The sequence below is a fragment of the Taeniopygia guttata genome, chromosome 1A, assembly GCF_048771995.1.
Source record: "Taeniopygia guttata chromosome 1A, bTaeGut7.mat, whole genome shotgun sequence".
Lineage (NCBI taxonomy): Eukaryota > Metazoa > Chordata > Aves > Passeriformes > Estrildidae > Taeniopygia > Taeniopygia guttata.
In genome coordinates, this window is record NC_133025.1 from 24,296,886 (window position 1) to 24,315,220 (window position 18,335).

The 18,335-nt window shown below is 40.5% G+C and overlaps 1 long non-coding RNA gene across 1 annotated transcript; it reads left to right on the forward strand.

Moving 5' to 3' along the window:
* Nucleotides 1–7,909: 7,909 nt before the first annotated feature.
* On the forward strand, nucleotides 7,910–18,059 carry LOC115490944 (uncharacterized). The gene is made up of 2 exons (XR_012052723.1): nucleotides 7,910–9,405; nucleotides 17,877–18,059. It is a non-coding gene; the product is annotated as an uncharacterized lncRNA (long non-coding RNA).
* Nucleotides 18,060–18,335: the final 276 nt, after the last annotated feature.

Below are 18,335 nucleotides of genomic sequence, written 5' to 3' on the forward strand. Positions count from 1 at the left end.
TGCTGAGACTCTTGCCCTAGCTGTGATCCATGAAAAATAAGGTCGGATGGTAAGATTCCTATTGCAGATGCATTTTGCTGATATTTTCCAATCTTCTCCTCTGGCATTCCCCAATTGTTCCCTTAAAGCCATTTCTGGGTCTGGATTCCAGTGTGTGCTCGGGTTCACACTTTTGCACAGCATGTGGATGAAGTCAAAGAAATTAATGGCAGACTCAGAGTTGAGGCACCAATGTTTCTTTAAGGAAACATTCTAGTTTAAGGAACTAGACTTCCCTAGACAATTCATGTACAGCATGCCTGAGCTGTGTAAGTGCTCCAACACTTATCTTAGACCCCATAGTTATTTGGATACTTTTAGTGGCATTACAACAGATGATAGGGCCTCAGTTTGTGTTAAATGAATCAGTTCAGGGCTTTTCTCTGAAAGGGCTCGATTTGCTAGAAGTGGTTTGAGCGCCCAGGTCTGCAAGGGAAGAGGTAAAGGCAGTGGCCATGTTGTTCTGAAGACCTAGGGGAAAGCACTTCCCTGGGAAGTGGAAGATTTGATTCAGTTTCCTCCACATCCTCAGGAAGGGACAGCCCTCTCCCATTTCCCAGTCTTTTCCCTAGACAGGTATGGGGTCACACTCCATCCTTCCTATTGCAGAAAGACTACTGATAGTCCAGATGAAGCAAGCATGAACCCAAAGAACAGGCAGGCAAGAGGACCCCCATGTGACTTGTAACGTGTGAGCTGTAGGGAAACTTGGCTTCCCTCTTAGGAGTGAACATGTAAACAGCTTGGGAAACCTCTGATTAGCTGTGGATATTAAAACAGCTTGGGAAGTTGGTATCAGAGTCTAAGTTACCTCTAAATGAGTAATGTGTTTTCTGGGCAATGCCACCATCTGTGTTTTGGGTTGATATGAATGATTCAGTGTGACATCTGCAGTGTGCACTCTTTTGAATACATTATTGTTATCAGTGGGATGAATATGTATGTCCATTTTGGCCCATTTAGCAAATTAGCAATAGCTTTGAATAATGGCCATGATACAAAAACATGAGATGACTAATCAGTTGAAATTTTTTTTGGCAAGGATGTCAAAAGGCATTAAACATTTTTCAGATATAAGAAATGTAATAAGCCTCTGGACTGCCAGTAAAGGGCAATGCTAAGGCAAGTGCAAAAGAAAACACTTTAATGCTTATTGCAGAACAGAGGGTGCTGAAAGATTGATACTTCTCCTACGCTAATGAGATGAAGGAAACCCATGCTGAAGAAGAGAGAAATAAAGTATCAAAAGGACGTCATTTTTGGAGACAATTTATTTGTTGGGATCCCTATTATTTTCTTCATCCTTGTCCTTCTTCCCTCCTGTTCCATCTTCCTCATTGGAGTGGAGCAGGAGGTAGTCTGATATTGTGATTAGTCCAGAATATGGAGCAACTTCAATCTTCAATGCCTCTATGTGTTTATACATGTGTTCCTGTGAGTATATTCATGCACTTGTACGATATTCCATCTGATGCTGACAAAATACCTCCAAAGGAAGGAGTGATGGTATTTCCTCCTTTTGTTCTTGAGGAGGGTAAGACGCATTTTTCTGCACACAAATGCTCTCCTGTTCCTGATGCAATCACTTTCAAAATGTACAGTCCCACCCAAATGAGAATTGCATCCTACTTTTCTCCTCTGGGGACTGTGAGCTTTAGCTTTTAGGGCTTGTCCCTACAAGCACACTCTTTACTTCCCTCTGCCCCCTTGCAGGCAAGGAGACCAGACTGTCTGGTACTGCATCCATTGCACCACCCACAGTCAACTGTTTATCTTGAAAAACCAGGGTACCTCTTACAATTGGATGGGACCTCAAGATGTGTTGGGGGAAAAGTCTGTAACTTTAAAGTGATGCATAATAAATAATAAAAAATTAACTCAGAAATTCAGTGCTGTTTTGTAATGTCAGTCTGAAATATCTGTTATCTTTGAGCTTATGTCTCCAGGGACCGCAGTGGTAGGTGCTGAGCCTGGGGCTCTTTCTGAGTCAGGCAGGCACAGGGCCAGGAAAAATGGCAGTTCCCAGCCCTTATTAATGAGTGCATGGGGAGATCTTTCTGTTTACAGGATCAAAGACCAGCTGACACTTGCTCTGGCACTGAGAAGATTATAAATAAGGATCCCGCTTTTGTGAGTTCCTCAGCACCTTTAAATCTCTTTGACCTTGATGAAGAGGAAGAAGACATTGTAAATATAATTCTCCGAAGATTCTCGGTGAAGTACTTGCAACGACAAATGCAGGAATCTGAGTGTCCCCAAGATACCACGACCTCAGGACTTTTACAATAAGACTTTTTTTTTTTTCTAAAACCAGCTTTTTTTTTTTTTTTTAATACAAAGTTGTCTCTTTTAAAATTACCATTGGAAGAAATGACCTTGTGATATGGGTGAAGTTGTATTGAATACCTTAATGATGAATGATGATATATTGTATCCTATTGCATAGTTCCTGAAGAGTCATAGTTTGTCTACAGGAAAGGTATTAGCTTGGGTATTTGTTACTGTTTCCTTTTCATATTATAAAAGCAAAAAATGTGCAGATTGGATGTCCATGATTCACATAAAAAGATGTGCATCATTTTCCATTATTCATTCATTAAATGTTATGGAAATTATTTACAAAAAAATTCCTTTTCCATGGCTGAACTTTATGCAGTTTTCTACTTTCCTGATCTGTGTCAGAAAATGAAACAAAAGCCTTATCTGGGTTTTTACAAGTAGGGTAGTCTATCATGCTTTGGTAACTTGGTGTTTTTTTGTCTTTAGTTTATTTAGTCTTCTTCTTTTTTTTTTTTTCCTAATTGATTGCAATTGATTATTATCTTTTTAATTATTAATAACTTCTTAAATGATTTTCTTATTTGAAATGCCCTGAAAACAGCAGACAGAACAGAGAAATAAATAATGCCTTAGTCTTCAGTTGCCTCTTCTTTTGACATCTGCCTTCTGCAAATGAATGATTTGCATATAAATACCTTTAAACTGCAGCTATAACATTTTTTGTGATCTATTGAAGATTGAATTATTATGCATTTTATAAAAATGCTGTTCAACTTAATCTTTTAAAGAAAGAATATTTTTTAAAAAATGAAGTGGGATTTTTGAAATTGTCAACCCTCTTTTTACCAGCAGCAGGTCAGCAGCTTTTTTACTCACCTGTCCTGTGGTTCTTTTATCTTTTTTCCCCCCTCTATGCTTACTTCCTGCCCCTTTCCCCTGCCTTTGGAGTGTCTCTATTGCTTCTGCTCTGCTCCTGAAGCCCCTGCATGTGAAGTACTATTGCTGCATAGGAAAAAATTCTCTTCACTAGGACAGCTTACCTGGTAAGTGGGGAGTAGTAGCACCCTAATTCCAAAGAAGGGAAATGCAAGAACAGAGGTGGCATTTGGGAGGTGTACAACAAATCTAAAGCAGTGTGGGACCAGACTGACGTCTATAAACACCAGCTAGATTTTGTGTCCCTTCACCTCTCCTCCCACCTTCTAAGAAAATGATCCAAGAAAAAGCAACTGTTATATTGGCAAAGTCTCTGGCAAATTTTGGTTACATTGGGGTATTTGGAAAACTCTGTGGCAAGTGTCTTTGTGGCTAAGACCCTGTAAGTGAGTTTGCAGATTAAAAATAGCATTATTTCAGGTTCAGCTCCTAAACAGATAAAATTATCTTAATATCTGCCTTGTAAATGTTTATACTGACAAAAATCTGTAAAGTTTGAATTGCAAATTCACCTGTATTAGATGTTGACCTCCTGGAAAGACACTTAAATAAACTTTCATAAGCGAGCCTTGTTTATAGTGGTGGAGTGTATAACTTGGAGGATATTCAAATGAAATTGTTTTGGAAGAGCTTTTTGCTTCCCTAGTTTTCTGAGCAAAACTTGCAGCAAAACTATGCAGTCAAATACAAATGCATGTTTCAGTGGGAACAGTCTATAATAGCTCCGTTCTGATGCAAATTTAAACCAGCTTTGCACTGGTGTAACTGCTGGCTCCAGATGAGCAACAAGGGAGAGAACACACCGTCCCTGGGGAGTTGAAATGGGGAGAAAAAAATGATCATGGTGTATGTAATAGTATATATGTTTAATAAGGCATCTACATAATAGTGTGTGTTTATGCAGTATATACGATTTATGTACAGAGATCCTATATCCATACAGCTGAAGCACTATGCATTTATCTTGTGTGGGAGCTGGCTTCTGGCGGCTCGGCTCCAGGCTGAGATTGGCGGAGGCTGGAAGCAGCGGGCTCAGGAGGGGTTTTCCCTTCTCCCGCAGCGCCGCCGCTCCGGGCGGGCCCCTTCATCCCCATCCCCATCCCCATCCCCATCCCCATCCCCATCCCCATCCCCATCCCCATCCCCATCCCCACCCCCATCCCCATCCCCACCCCCATCCCCACCGCCATCCCCACCCCCACCCCCATCCCCATCCCCATCCCCATCCCCATCCCCATCCCCATCCCCATCCCCATCCCCATCCCCATCCCCATCCCCATCCCCATCCCCATCCCCATCCCCATCCCCATCCCCATCCCCATCCCCATCCCCTGCGCCCCGCGGCTCCCGCAGCTCCTGCCCGCCCTCCCCGGGGGCAGCTGCCCCTGCCAGCCCCGGACGTGTAAAGAATTAAACGATTTTTCTGCCCTTGAGCCGAATCCATGCCAGCCAGTCTGAGGGAGCTCGCCACGGCTGCTTTTCAAACATCTCGAATATTTTTAATCCGTGCATAATAGTTCATGTTACTCCAAAATCAATTTTATTCCCCATCTCTTTTTCTCTCTTGATCCCTGTAGGTAATTTTCCCGTTCTCGCAGCACTTCCATCCACTCCATGCTGAATTAATGTTCTGTTTACCTTCTAGTCCAGATTGTTAACAGCATGACCCTGCTCCATGAAGTTCAGTGGCTTTTATTAGGTTTAAATCGCTCCTTTAATAGGGCTGCTCATTCCTATTAATGCCTGGCAGTTTGACTTCATTTTTTTCCTTATATCCAAAGAAGAAAAATCAGTAACACCCATTACCTCTAACGCAGTTGCATTTCAAGTCAATACAGGTTGCTTTTATTTCTGGGATTTCCACTAGGTTTTTCTGTCATAACCCCTGGCTCAAGCAACAGTTCTTTTTAAAATTTTTTTAATTTTTTTTTTTTTTTTGGAAAGGGTAAACAGACTGTTTTCCCCCTCTTCAAGTCTTTTATACAGATCATAATTCCTTACAAACCTGCTAAATGTGAATGTCAGAGGATCTGGATTGTTCCCACTTACTGGAATGAGGCTGCTAATCTCTTCCTGCATCTGATTTATATGTAAATGAAAGGAGGTGGCTTGTAGGGAGGCCAAATAGGAATCCCTTCTGTCATAGGAAGCTACAGAGTGAGTCATTCTAAATGAAAAGCTTAGTAAAAACATCAACATCCCTAAAATATTTTTTGGGAAAAAAAATCCATACAAGAGAAAACTAGCCTGCTGATTCTAAACCTATATTATGGAGAGGTTTCTTTTTTTTTTTTTTTTCTTTTTTTTTTTTCTGGATGTCCATTCCCTTGGCTTGAGGTAATAACAGTGCTTTACTACAGAAAGTGATTTTAAATTGTACCCAGAGCCAACTCTTTGAAGTTAACAGCAGAGAAGAGTGAAGCTTTCATGTACTGCACACTCAGAGGATCACTGACATGAGAAAACACTGCAGGATGAAGGTGATAAGCAGAACAGGAGCATTACAGAGCTACTGTGAAGTTTACAGCTTTATTAAGATGCCAACGCTTACACAAAAAAGCCCAACTGCAATTCTCAGTGCCTTTTTATACTTCTGAGCTCTCTCCATAGGTAGTAATATTTACAATCTCAAGTGACTCTTCTCCTGAGCTTCTCACCCCTATTTATCATTATATTTTCCTTTCTTTCTTTTTCTTCTTTTGGATGTGGCTACTGAGAGGGCCTGGCCATTCTGGTGTTCCCCTGCAAGGACAGCAGCAACATTGGTTTTACCATTCTACCTCCCTCTGTTTTGTACCTGACTGTTCCATGTCTCCTCCCACAGCTTTCTGTTTACTGGGTTTATTTTACTTGAGTTTTTGTTTGTTTGTCTCATTGGCCTGGAAGCTCTTCCATACACAAGGGGTTTAGGGCAGAGCATTTCATCTGTAGTAAAGTATAGCCATTACACATTTTTTGTTATTTTAGCAGAGTGTGGCCTGACCTTAAGCAATGCACAGACTGCCGAGAAGACTGGAATTTCAGCTTAAAACCAAAACTGGAAAATAGCAGGGGAATTCTCATCTACAAGGAAATAAGGAGTAGGCTCCATGAAGCTGTGTGGCTTGTGGCAGCAATCTGCACCAGCAGCAATTCCTTTCCCACCTAAGACACAGAACATAAAATAAAGCCACCAAACCTCTGCCTGGGATTTTAGTGCTTATATAGGTATTATGTACCTGTTTCCTAAATTTGTATTAATTTCCTTCTGCCATTTTTTTATAGTTGCTTCTTATTATTCATATTTGACATTATATAAAATTGTCAACTTTTGTTTAATGCAATAAGCAACCAGGAAAAATTTATTTATAATGAATAAGAAGTAGCTCCTATAAATGTATAAATGTGTAAATTGCAGTTTTCCAGTTCCCTGCAGGGGACTTTGCATGTTATGCAGGAGGAGTGCAACACCTTCCAGTCATTCAGCCAATGTCACCTGAGTTCTATACATTTGTGTAAGCAATCATCACCTGGAAGCAGGATCAAAACCAAGCAAAATCCCCAAATATATAATCCTTGTTTTTTTTCCAGGTCAATTATATGTCATTCATCTGATCATTTATTTGGTTTATATTATCTTAACCAGCAGATAAACTGAAACAGTATCCCTCTGGCTGAGGAAAATAAGGGGTCAAATAAAAACCTGTAAATCTAACAAAAGTTTCCTGTGTTACTGCCACTGTCATTTAAATTTGTTCTAGGTACATTTACTATTTAAACATCCTTCCTAATTTGATTATCAGCAAGATAAAATGTGTAGTTATTTACCTGCCTTTGTGTGCTGTATGGGTTTGTTTTGGCAACATTTCACAGAAGGCGTGTCTTTAAAAACATTAGTAATTGTTGTCCAGTAATGAACAAAGACTAGATATACCTAGCAGTTTTTATCTACTTTCCACCTGAATCACAGCTGTAAGAGGAGGCAAATTCGGGATTTTGGCCAAAATATACTTTAATCTGAAGTGGCGAGCAAGCAAACCCTGAAGGTGAGGAATCATGTGTCATGGTGACAATTAACATGTCCTTGCAAAACCCAGAGGTGTGGTTTGAAATTCTTGTACCCTTGTTGGAAACCTTCCTCTTTGCACTTCTCCTTCTTGAACAGCAGTATTGTTAGATCTCACTTTATTTGTCAGAAGTCCAGTTTAGATGCAATCCTGTAAAATATTTGGGACTTCTACTACTTTAAATTGTTCAAAGAAGCCATGGAATGAAGTTTAGGTCATTGGTGTAGCTGTTGGCTTATGGTGATGCCAGTGGACTTGCTTCGGGAACCAAATAAGTTTGTGGCAGTTTTGATGTAATATTGTCTTCATGGTTGGTATGCTGCTCATGCCTGCTAAATGATTGAATTTTTTTCTCTTGCTTTTTTTTTCCCCCCTGTGAGATTAAAGATTGCTTTAGGGTTTCAAGTAACAACATTTTGCTATATGTTCTGTTTGTTAAGTGTTCTGGATATTTGGGCTATGTTCAGACTGTTCCTAAATCCTTTATTTGGTTATCATTTCTGCTTTGGTTTGGTACTCTTAGTAAGTGATCTGAAATGACACTTTGTCACTCATTCTGTGGCTGAGCAGTAGCTCTGCCCCACACAGAAGGAAGGTGTAGCTGGTCACCTGTGGGTCTCCTGCTCCAGATTTGCAGAGTGAGCACTCAGTGTCATCAGCCAGATCACCTGCACGGAAATGTGTGAGAATGAAGAAATCTTGCCTGTCTTCAGATTGTCCTATCTGTACTCCTGCAGTGGCAATTGTTCTTATGGGACAGACATTTTTACTTATATCTCCTGTCTTGTAGAATGTATCAAATCAATGCAGTCATGGATAAGACAGGACAGCTACTAAATGCAGCTTTTTCTCATCCTGTGTGATAGGTTATCTGGATCCAAATCCAACTGAAATGGCTGATCATTTGTTCTGCTTGAAGGCCTGTCACTTGAGAGGTGGAAAGACAATATGCATTAATTACTTTAGAAAACTGAGGAGGGACACAAAGATGGTCCAAGGGCTGGAGGATCTCCCCTATGAAGACAGACCAAAAGAGCTGGGGTTGTTCAGCCAGGGAAAGAGAAGGCTTTGGGGAGACCTCATGTGGCCTTCCAGTACCTGAAGGGGGCTTATAAGAAGGAGGGAAAGAGACATTTTATATGGACAGACAGTGACAGGACAAGGGACAGTGGTTTTAAACTGAAAAAGAGAAGGTTTAGGTTACATGTAAGGAAGAAATTCTTTACTCAGAGGGTGGTGAGAGAGAAACAGGTTGACCAGAGAAGTTGTGGATGCCCCACACCTGGAAGTGTTCAAGGCATGTTTGGATGGGACTGTGAGCTATCTGATCTAGTATATGGCATCCCTGCCCATGGCAGGTGGTTTGGAACCCAATTATCTTTAATGCCTTTCCCAACCCAAGCCATTCTATAATTCCATGATTCTCAATTCTGCTTATTCTTTTTAATTTCTGGAAATCCATCTTTCAGCTAGCGTCTCCAAAAACAAGTGGAAAAGGATCTAAAAATTAATTTATTTTGTTGCCAAAAATTGTCAATATTTCTACTAATTTTCAATTTCCACTAACATTTCAAGTCTCAAAAAGCTGTATTTCTTTCTTCCCTTCTGTCGTTTAAGTCAAGAGAGTTTGCTGATTCCCAGCCTTCCAACACAGATCCAAACATTTCCACTTTTTCCTCTCTATCTGCAGTAAATGTGATAGTTTAAGCATCTCTTCATGAGATGTAAAATTCTGTTGAGCCTGGTAAGATTGATAGAAAATTAGTGTGTAGGTAAAATCTGTGTTAGGACGAAAAGAGCTAGGAGCCTCCTCCTGGAGAGAAGTCTTCCTACACTTGCCCTGCCAGCCCAGACACATGAATGAGGTCTTTCCAAGTTCTCTGGCTGGATTCCTCCTGGTGCCCCAGGCTGGGTGACACAGTTTGCAAAGGCTCCTTTCCGCTGCTCTCACATTTTAAATTGCATGCACGTCAGCCTGACCACAAATGCAGCAGAGCTATTCTATCAGGAGCAAAGCAATGGTCCAGAAAATGCCACACGGAAGCAGCTGCAACAACATCAGTGGTGGTGTCCCAGGAGGGAAGGACCAGTTTTTCAGCAGGAGGTGAGTCATATGCTTTTTGCTTCAAAGTACTTGTTTGAGAATATTGACCACAGATTCTGCTGCTGAATTTACTTTCTTCCTACTTCACTGTAAAGTGTAATAGTAAAATATTCCCTAAACTCTTTGGGATTTTAATTAATGGGTTTGCCTTATGAAAGTAGAATAAATAAGTTATTACAACTGCTCATTCCAGTAAGATATTACTTTCCAGATGGGAGGCTCTCAGTTTAGTCCATAGCTATAAAATCTCTCTTCTTGTAGAGAGATGTTATGTGTAAGTGGTAGCTATTAACTTTCTTTCCTTAGCATCAGTGACTAGCAAAACCATTTAAAAAGGAGACTTCACAAAATTGTACAGTAAAAATGGCAATAGCAGCTCACTCTTCCAGTGCCCTTGCAGAGACCATGCAGAACACAGTTGCTGCACATCTCCAGCTGCTGCCCTCTGTGTACCACATCAGATTTTTGGGTTTTCTCTTGACCAGCTTCTTGGAAAGGTCCTTTCAGGTATTTTTGTCGCCAAGAAACATAAATTTTAAAGGAATCAGCAGAAACAGTATCAGAAAAATTATTTGGAGCAGAGAAGGGAGAAATTTATTGGCCGAAGAATGGCTTTATCAGAAAGGGGTATATAATCACACATAGTAGCTGCTGAAAAAATAGATCATATGATTTCTTATACAGCAGTGTAAATCAGAAGTTTTTCTGGCAGAGCCAGTGTCCCAGATTCAATAGCAGAATGCTAGTGGTTAACATTACTGTAAAGCACACTAAAGTAAAACACATTGACTCTATGGAAACTCTTAACATAGTGCTGGTAACACATTACATCTTAATATTTTGACTTATTGCCATTTTTAGCATTGATTGCTGTAAAACTACAATTTTCTCACAAAAGAAATTAAATAACCCTATTGTATATTGCTGTTTGCTCTCTACCAGCTCACCCAAAATGTCTGCCAAATGAGGAGGAGGAAATATTGCATTTCATTTTAAGTTGAATAAATGAATTTTAAAAAGTTAAGATAATGGATGAGAATTTTCTGAATGTGGGTCAAGTATATCAGTATTATTTCGACCAGTAATGAGTAAGAGCATAATTAACTGCATTTCATAACTTGTCTGTGTATCTGTGTCTATGTGTATGCATGAACACAGATCCTCTGTTGCAATTTTGAGAAATACATGGAATTCCTTCCTGCTATAAAATTAGTGGTGTCTGTGACACATTTATTTTCAAAGTACAGTATTACTGAAGGGTAATGTTTTGCTTTTGCTAAATGTGTGTGCACTTGCTTGCAACATGATCCCTGCCATTACTAGTGGCTGGAGGCTCCATCTGTAGAAGCAGTGTGCTTGGACACCACTCTTGACTTTAATCACTTCCTTGTAAACACTCCAATGGAAGCAGAGGGGGTTTGATGATTTCCCTTATAGAGCTCAGAATTTCTGATTTCTCACTTTGTTTTAGTTATAAAAAAAACCAAAACAGACTCCAAGCAGTATTATCAGAAACAGCAACATCTAGCTATCTCAAAGCACAGGGGGTTACATGCCTTTCTCAGAGAATCATAGAATCATACACACATGGAATCATGGAATCATGGAATCATAGAATGGCTTGGGTTGAAAGGGACCTTACAGGTAATTTAGTTCCACTCTGCCATGGACAGGGACACATTCCACTAGAGGATGTTGCTCAGATCCTCGTCTAGCCTGGCCTTAAGCATTGTGGGGATGGGTCATCCAAAACTTCTCTGGGCAAATTGTTCCAGTATTTTACCATCCTCTAAATAAGAATTTATTCTCCATATCTAATCTAAACCTCCCCTCTTTCTGCTTTCAGCCATTCTTCCCTGTCCTATCCCTACATGCCCCTTGCAGGAAGTCCCTCTCCAGCTCTCTTGCAGGATCTATTTATGGACTGACAGTCCACTCTGAGGTCTCACGGAAGCCTTCTCAGCTCAAAGATGAACAGCTCCAACTCTCTCAGCCTGTCTTCATAAGAGAGAAGTTTCTTTCCCAGGGACATTTGATCATCTTTGTGTCCCTCCTGTGAGCTTTTTCCCACAGGTCCATGTCCTTGTTTTGTTGAGGGCCCCAGAGCTGGATGCAGTATTGCAGGTGAAATATCTATAGAACCAGGCCAGGTCTAACATATATTTTTGCATTTAAAGCTCACAGAAAGTTTCCTGCATTATTTTTGTTTCTTTGCACTCTTAATAATTCTGAAATGCTTCTCCTGAGACTGTCCCTAGCTGGCTGGTTGGCTGAGAGTGGTCCTGGCACAGGAAAGATGCAGCTGAGATAAGCAGACTGGGAGGGTTTGGAGAAAGCCTTTGCAAGATGATTGAGCTCTGGCAGCAGGCTGCCCTTCCAGGCTGCTTGCACAGGCATTTTTCAGGGTGCTACAGGAGCAACTAGGGACTAAAGGCAAATTCAGGCTTTGCTTTAACTCCCTTTATCAGCATGGGTAAAAATATGGCACTGGTTTAGTGATAGCAGTAAGTAAAGGAAGATAGCGCTCCAATGAAGCTCTCATTTCTATGGGATGCACTACAAATCTTAAGTAATCCTTAGGACTGTGAATTCCACGTGAATGAATAAAAAGCCTTCCTTTGCTATTCAAGCTGCATGCCAGTCTGGAGCTTCAAGACCATTAGCTGCAAAATGAATTGCAAGTAAATGGAAGGTTTAATTGTGCTTCATTTTCTTGCCAAAACCACAAGAAGCCCACCCAGTTTTATTAATGAACTGGAAGAAAAATAAAAGAAAAATGAGAAAGCTTTAACTTAGTTTTAATAACAAAAATCACTCAATCATTTGAGCCAGTTCTACTGATATGCTCTACAAGGATCAGCATGTGTCACCGTATGGAGCAAAAAGATGGAGCATATCAAATATTTTCCAGTTTTCTTCTCAATACTGAGGAACCATGAAAAAAATTAGAGCCAGACTACAGATGGTGGAGAGCCTTATGTGTTGGTTTCCTGTGCATTTCCATATAGCACGCTGCATGTATCAAGCACAACTAAGCAGCCAAGGGTATGCTATTATATAGTTTAAGTTGTCCATCTTTAAACCTGCATTTCTGAAAAAATATACCACAAAGAGAGGCAGAACATACAGCAGATGCTCTTGAATACTGTATTATATTTTCATCAAATCACCCAAATTGTGGATTACAGATAAATCTGTTTACTAAATTAAGGAATTTCTTCTAAGCTGGCAATTATAATTTATAATTTGCTGGTTTACCCTCCCTTTACTTCAGTACTTCTTTCCTCTTAAACAGGAAATGGGGACTCAAGTGGGCTACACCCCAATGTTTTCAGCATACCCTGGTGACTGAGCAGTTGCACCTGAGCTGGGGGCATTGGTGTGGCCATGCTGCCATGCACAGCTGACATGGCCAGACACATGCCACTCCTCTATTTTCCCACACTGTTCAGCACCAGTTTCCACAATCCTCTTTACAGCTCTTAAAGGTATTTTCCAACCCAAATAATTCCTTGATTCTGCAACTATGAATTGCTATTGGAATTCTGTCACTGCTACTTAAGGGAAAAGGAAAGAGAATTAACAAGACTATGTCAGGAAACATTTTACCATCTTATAAAGGATGAGCTATATGACCACTAATTTGTAGGCTGCCTAAACTGTCCTAGATTACTGTTCCTCAGTTTCAATCAGTTTGAAGTGTTTAACAGTGCAGGTCACCAAATTGGATCAGATTGAGCCATTAGGCTTGGATCCCAGTCTGGAACATTTTGAGAAGATACTGGTGGACTTTTAAAATCTTATCTCTAGAAAAGCCTTCAACAAGATAAAGATTCTGATCTACATTTTTTACATTTAGATCATATCTGGTGTTAGCAAGAGCCAATTTTAAAGAACCACTTGGTTTTCACACATGACACTTCATCAGTCATATCACTTGCTCTCACAGCTTGCCTTGTAAAGGCTCTTGTCTTTGCACATGTATCTCCCTTGGGTCTCTCACATACCCAAATAGACCACTCGCAAAGGGAAGAGGAAGGCACATCCAAGAACAAGCAATGCTAAAGGTCAGTGCTTTTCCAGGCCTCAACTGAGAAAATTGTAATTCAGAAATATTTGAGATTCTGTAGCCTTCCATTTGAACTTTCTGAAGGAAACTTCAAGGAAATAAGATTTGGCACTAATAGTAACATCAGGCTGGTGGGCCTGACATATGGACTTCCCACCCATTTTCTCATCAGCCTTCTCAGATGTCATGGGACCTGGTGGCAAGGGGATTGGTAAAACAGCTGCAGCAGGGCTGGGCAGGGCTGCTAACAATCCCCTGCTTAGTGATAGAGAAGATGAGAATTCATGATTTCTTATTCTCAAGAGATATCATTTATATGTTGGGAAGACCTGGAAGAGTGGACCAGAAATGATCTTTGTGAAAAGTAATTTTTTAAAATTGTGATGCTCTCAGAGGGCTGACAACTGAGAATTTCCCCTGTGACTGTCACCCCAATGCCAATGACAAGCCAGCTTAGGATTTTGGTCAAGGGAAAGAGGAGGACCCTGTCTTTTACCAGATCATCTTGGCTTTGTTTTCAGGCCACACTGCTACAGCAGCTCATAGATATTCTTCCTGCTGTGCTCTGAGAGTGACAGTAACTGTATGGAATCAATATGGTTAGTCCATTGTCCAGTTTCCCTAGCAACCACAAGACAATAAGACTTGTCTCTCATTAACAACAAGTTACACTTCCCTTTACTGATGCAGCCTTTCTGAAAAGGCATGAGGTTCTTACAGACCTTTCACTGTGAATGAATATCATCAGGGACTTGGAGAGGGTAACTACTTTCACCCACACATTTGCAGTTGCATTCACATGAAACAGCCTTGTCTATAAAGTTATAAGCTCCTAGACTGAAAATGAAGAATATGGTACTGTGACATTTGCCAAGCACCCTTTCAGTTGCTTTCATCTTTGTTTTGGTTGAACATGTACACACATACATTGGAGAACGTTCTCTGAATTCTGCACTTCTCTTGAGGCCTTTGTGAGCAGGTATGATGGTTCGAGATCTGAACTGAGCTAAGAGAACACGTTTGTTTTTCTCCTCATCATTACTAATCACTCATCAATCAATCATCACTAATAGAGAGAAACTCATTTAGAATGCAGTTTTGGTTGGCCTTGGTACTTCCATTCAGTCTTGTGGCACTGTTGTGTTTATAAGTCTACAAACACTCCAACATCAGCCTCTTCCTCCTGCTGTACAGTGTGTGCTCCCAGTATCTTCCCAGTTACTGGGTACTGAGGGTTTACTGACACAGACATTTCTAACAAACATGAGGAAGGACATGGATGTAGCAACTTTGCCTCTGAAACACTGGCTGAGGTGGGGCAAACAGATGATGGGCTCCCCTTGTACCCTGCTAGCGGGAGCCAGGCAGCTCCAGGTGGGGAAGGAGTCATTCCCAGGAGACACAGGAGGGACAGAGACATCTGAGGCCCTCCTGCAGATTATTGGGAATGAATATCAGGGCAAGTGACATGATCGAGGCCTGAAGTCTTGCTTCTCATGGCAGAAGCAGGATATTGGCATCAGCTGAGGGTGCAGAGCAGGACACTGCAGCCCAGGAGCAGGCAGGTGTCCATCCTTAAGCGAGGAGGAAGCTTCTCCTGGTGCTGCTGCATCTACTGCGGAGTGATGGATGACCTGTTCTTCAGTGAGGGACGTCAGGGAACTGTGCAGAGTCCTGTTATAAAAGCTCACTGAGAAGGGTGGGGATTTAGCCTGGTATAAAGCTGAGCAGTTGAATTTTTTATGGCTAAAATGTGACTGATTTGCAGCTGTAAGTTTTCCATACAAAGGCAAATAATGTCCACCTTAGAAATCCTGGAGCTGCAGTATGGGCCAGGCTTTATAGCCTGTGAGATATGGAAATTAATTACAAACAGGATTTGCAATTCTTTTGGGGTGGAGAGACAGTCTTGTGTCAACATTTTGACTTGCAAATATTCTAAAATGTCTCACACCAGAGAAGAACTAAATCTGATTTTTCCAGGCATATAATGACTTGTACTAATTAAAGAGCACTGCTCATATCTGGGCCCAATAAATGTAAGTGAACAAAGCAAAAAGACATGCAAATAAAAAAAAGATCTGATATGGCATGGTGTAAAGTTTAGTCCAAATAAGGTTATGAGTGGGTTCTTCATAGTGCTTCATTGACAATAAAAAATGTATTTAAGGCAGTAAATGTACAACAGCTGGCAAATATCACGTGCCAAGTCTTATTTTAGATTAATAAGAGAAAACTGAAGCTTATTAAACTGCTGCAGTGATTCCCAGGATAGCCAGTTGGATTTTTAGTTCTTTCTAGTGCTACTAAATTAGTAACCTACTTTAGGGGACCTGTGGCCTTGAAAATGGAAGAATACACAGAAATTGTTGGATCAATGAAAACAAAGCAAAAATAAACCTGAGAAAAGCAAATAGCCCATCCCAGCCTTAGTTCACTTAAAATGACTGAGAAGCACAGACAGGAGAGTGTGACAGTCAGTTTAATAGCCTCTGAAATATTTTAATAAAATTTCTTATTTTAAATGCTATTTACCATCTGCTTGCAATGACACACATTTTAGAAAAGTTTCATTAGGTGAAATCTGCAGTTTGCTGAATCTGCAGGTTTAGAGCTGTCAAGCTGTGTGGTCACTCAGGGTTGGTTTTGCTTGAGATGATGTAGAGAGGTGGTGGCCCAGGAGCTCCCTTGGTCCCTTTGGTAGCCGGTGCTATGTGGGACACTTGCCTGTTCCATGCCTGGATTCTGCTCTGAGGTGTGACCTTCCTCTTGAGGGGTTTTTTGCCCTTGCTTCTGGTTTTCGTACGGGTTCAGCCCTCTAAACTTCATGGTTGTGCTCTGCAATTGTGCTTTAGTTTGTAATGTGTGAACAGCAATGCTGGAGAATTTTCCTGGAGCAGCACTGACCTTGAAATTCTCCATCTCTTAACCTGGCAGAGCTGAATTTCACCCACCTCCTTTGCAGGAATATGCCTTGAAATTCAAAGGGTTTTTAGACAGCAATATGTGATTATAAAATCTGGGTATGTTTCGTTTTCTTTCCAATATGAATGCACAGATATGTGCACAACAGTGAATTGGGGCATGTCCCTAAGATAAAAAGTGCTTGTCACAAGGACTGTGTGTTTTCAGATATAAATACAAACACATTACATGAACATTTTTTTATTTTATTTTTTGTTATTTATTTCTGTTTTTTTTCAGCTTTACAAAGCAATAAACTCCTAACTGCAGAAATGTGGGCAGGAAATATAAAAATAAGATCCAATCTGAGGAAGAGTGGGCTGATACATCAGATGGAAAAATAATTCAAAACATATATATTCAAGAAGAAAAATAAAAGATAATTGGAAAGCAGTAATATAGAAGAGACCTAAGGGTAGCATCAGACAGGAAATTACAAAGCCATTTCAAATGCAATGTAATCATTACTTACATGAAATAATAATAATATTTTATCTATCTGACTGAAGATCTCAAAATGATTCATGGGTTTCATACACTGCAATCATTTTTTCCATCACTGTGAAACATTCGTCTTCAAGGTGCTTTTTCTTATATTTCATATTTTTGCTCCCCTTAAAATGCATGTGATCTTTTGTAATTTTATTTTGCTGCTTAGGTTTCTGCTGCAGGATGGTGGGGGTCATGGCAGGACTGACAGTGCTGTTGGAGGGGTGACAGCAGTGGCTGAATTTTGTTGAAGCCGTGTTTGTGTGTTCAGAGGGGCTGCTGGTGGGAATCACCCTTCCAGGGACTTCCCAGTTTCTTTTTAAAGCTCCTTAGTTTTGCAGAAAGCATTCAGCTGGAGCTTTCCCTAGAAGCTCAGTGTCCTGTTCCTGCACACAGCTGTTCAGGGAGCCCTGAGGGAGAGGGAGTTTTCATTGGTAGAGATTTTCAAGCAAATATTGGTCTGGTTTGGAGAAAAAATGGCTTCTGCAGAACATTGTGGGTTTACACTTGACAAACAGACAAGCTTTGAGCAATTTTATAGTACCGGGGTGATCCATAAATAGAACTCATTAATTAAAAGCTTAACAAAGGACCCATTATTATGTATTTAAAAAAAAAAAAAGCACTCCAATTTGTCTTTTTTTGGGGTGATGAACTCTTGCTGGGTGTGCTTATTCTTAATTCAATAATCATAGAGCCCTGTTTGCCTATATGGATATCTAAATCAACCATTCAGTACACAGTGCCAGGGTTAGAGGAATAGTTTCTACAGCTATTCTCTGCTACTTCCTGGAATTTCAGTTAAGGTAACAGAACACTTTTAAATGCCTTCATTTTCTACAGTCATTCATTTTATCCATAATATTAAAAAATATCCTGTTATCCTTCTCATCAGCACTCTATGATTTTATCAACTGGCCTTATCACTTTCTCATGTGATTTTTTCTAGGATTCTTTATAAGCAGAGAAGAACAAGACAGAAAATATGACTCTTGAGGAAACACCCAATGTTCAAAGCCAACAGCTGCATGCACACTGTTGCAACGTACAGTAGAAGCTGTCAAATGGTTTATTCTGAGGAAAATTATTGTTCTGTGTATCCATAAAAAATGTAAGGAGAAGGGTTTTCAAATATGTTTATGAGTAACTCATCATTCCTCTACTGGTGTGTTTCTCTGTGTGTACCTACGCACTGCTTTCCGTTTATGTGATGGGGATTTTCCAGAGGGAGGTATTCACCACTGAAGTATTTGGATCCTGCAACTGCAGGTACAGCTTTGGATTTAGAAGCTGGGAGAGAGCCCAGATGCTTCCAGCTGTCATCAATTCCTGCTCTCTGAATTGCTTTGGATGCCTACTGCAGCTCCTACAGTTAACACATTCCCCTCAATGCAGTTTAGCAAAGGAA